The sequence below is a fragment of the Eriocheir sinensis genome, chromosome 24, assembly GCF_024679095.1.
Source record: "Eriocheir sinensis breed Jianghai 21 chromosome 24, ASM2467909v1, whole genome shotgun sequence".
Lineage (NCBI taxonomy): Eukaryota > Metazoa > Arthropoda > Malacostraca > Decapoda > Varunidae > Eriocheir > Eriocheir sinensis.
In genome coordinates, this window is record NC_066532.1 from 19,888,547 (window position 1) to 19,891,046 (window position 2,500).

The 2,500-nt window shown below is 44.6% G+C and overlaps 1 protein-coding gene and 1 long non-coding RNA gene across 2 annotated transcripts in view; both read right to left on the minus strand.

Moving 5' to 3' along the window:
- Positions 1-1,488, minus strand: part of LOC127003075 (uncharacterized) — a 2,986-nt gene extending 1,498 nt beyond the window's left edge. Inside the window, exon 1 of the long non-coding RNA XR_007756921.1 lies at positions 1-1,488. This exon is cut by the window's left edge and continues 883 nt beyond it. This is a non-coding gene — a long non-coding RNA (uncharacterized LOC127003075).
- Positions 1-2,500, minus strand: part of LOC127003069 (ras-related protein Rap-1b) — a 39,418-nt gene that overhangs the window by 33,382 nt on the left and 3,536 nt on the right. The window lies entirely within an intron of this gene.

Below are 2,500 nucleotides of genomic sequence, written 5' to 3' on the forward strand. Positions count from 1 at the left end.
CGCCCGTGGTATTCTTTGTTTCTTATTTTCAACCTCGTGTGAACCTGACTCACCTCCCTTCGCTGTACCGCCTCCCAGGGCAGGAAATGCTCGCCGCAGGGTCAGCGAAGGAAGAACACAACGCGATGAACTACCCTGCAAGCTCACCGCCGCTTCCTTAGTCCCGAGAAAACTCCCTTGCTAATCTTTTCCCTTCCTTTAGCTATAACGCCTCCCAGGGCAGAAAATGTTCGTTGTGGAGGTCAGCGAAGGAAGAACAGAACGCAATGAACAGCTTTTCTTGCTTACAGTCATTTCTTTAGTCCCGAGAAAGCTCCCTTGCTAATCTTTTTCCCTTCCTTAAGCTATAACGCCTCCCAGGGCAGAAAATGTTCGTTGTGGAGGTCAGCGAAGGAAGAACAGAACGCAATGAACAGCTTTTCTTGCTTACAGTCATTTCTTTAGTCCCGAGAAAGCTCCCTTGCTAATCTTTTTCCCTTCCTTTAGCTATAACGCCTCCCAGGGCAGGGCGCGCTACCACTGCACCGCGGAGGCCTGGGAAGGGAGAGCTTGTCATACGGCCGATAGAAAGTCTTGGTAAACAAGGTCCGGCATACTGATAGTGTAGGAGCCGATCTGAGGGGAATGGCCGAGGAACGTAAGGTAAGGTGAGGTAAGGAAAGGTAAGGTATATAAGGTAAAGCTTGTAATATTAGTAAATAAGGTCTGGCATATTAATAGTGTTGGAGCCGGCAGAGGAACGTGAGGTAAGGTAAGGTAAGGTAAAGCTGGGTAGGCTCTACACCGACTACCCAGGGCGGGATTTGAACTCAGGCCCGTAGATTTGCAGGCAGGCATGTTAACCACTGCACCGCGGAGGCGTAACACTAATAAACACATGAATAAAAGGAAAAAGAGGAAAGGCAGGAAAATGAGGCTGTGAACAAGACTACCTCTGCGTTCTCAGGAGCGATACACGATGAAGACATGTGACGCGTGAAGGTTATAATTACACATGACTGAACTAAGGGGAAATTTAGGACGAGAGGAAGGAAAAGAATACAAAAGCTGGGTGGGCTCACGTACACCGACTATCCAGGGCGGGACTTGAACTCAGCCCCGTAGATTCGCAGGCAGGCACGCTAACCACTGCACCACGGAGGCGTAACACTAATAAACACATGAATAAAAGGAAAAAGAGGAAAGGCAGGAAAATGAGGCTGTGAACAAGACTATCTATGCGTTCTCAGGAGCGATACGTGACTGAATTGATTAACGGGAAAAGGACGAGAGGATAATTACAAACACATGAATAAAAGGAAAAAGAGGAAAGGCAGGAAAATGTGGCTGTAAACAAGACTATTTATGCGTTCTCAGGAGCGATACGTGATGAAGACATGTGACGCGTGAATGTTATAATTACACATGACAATTAATTAACGGGAAAAGGACGAGAGGATAATTACAAACACATGAATAAAAGGAAAAAGAGGAAAGGCAGGAAAATGTGGCTGTAAACAAGACTATTTATGCGTTCTCAGGAGCGATACGTGATGAAGACATGTGACGCGTGAAGGTTATAATTACACATGACAATTAATTAACGGAAAAAGGACGAGAGGATAATTACAAACACATGAATAAAAGGAAAAAGAGGAAAGGCAGGAAAATGAGGCTGTGAACAAGACTATCTATGCGTTCTCAGGAGCGATACGTGATGAAGACATGTGACGCGTGAATGTTATAATTACACATGACAATTAATTAACGGGAAAAGGACGAGAGGATAATTACAAACACATGAATAAAAGGAAAAAGAGGAAAGGTAGGAAAATGTGGCTGTGAACAAGACTATCTATGCGTTCTCAGGAGCGGTACGTGATGAAGACATGTGACGCGTGAATGTTATAATTACACATGACTAAATTAATTAACGGGAAAAGGACGCTCGAGAGGAAGGAAAAGAATACAAAATGAGAAATAAGTGTATGACATCAGGGAAAAAAATAAAAATAAAGAAGGAAAATATGTCGAAGCGTAAACACGAAGAGAAAGAACGTTTGTCTTGTTTTTCCTATGACGTTTTCCTCCTCCTCCTCCTTCTCCTCCTCCTCATCATCATCATCATCAGCAGCAGCACACCCTTATCATGTAACAGTAGTAGTAGTAGTAGTAGTTGTAGTAGTAGAAGGAGGAGGAGGAGGAGGAGAGAGGAGATATAGAACAGGAATGAGAGGAAGAGGAAGAGAGAGAAAAAAAGAAGAGGAGGAGGAGGAGGAGGAGATATAGAACAGGAATGAGAGGAAGAGGAAAAGAGAGAAAAAAAGAAGAGGAGGAGGAGGAGGAGAGAGATATAGAACAGGAATGAGAGGAAGAGGAAGAGAGCGGAAAAGAAGAGGAGGAGGAGGAGGAGGAGAGAGGAGATATAGAACAGGAATGAGAGGAAGAGGAAGAGGAAAGAAGGAGGAGGAGGAGGAGAGAGGAGATATAGAACAGGAATGAGAGGAAGAGGAAGAGAGAG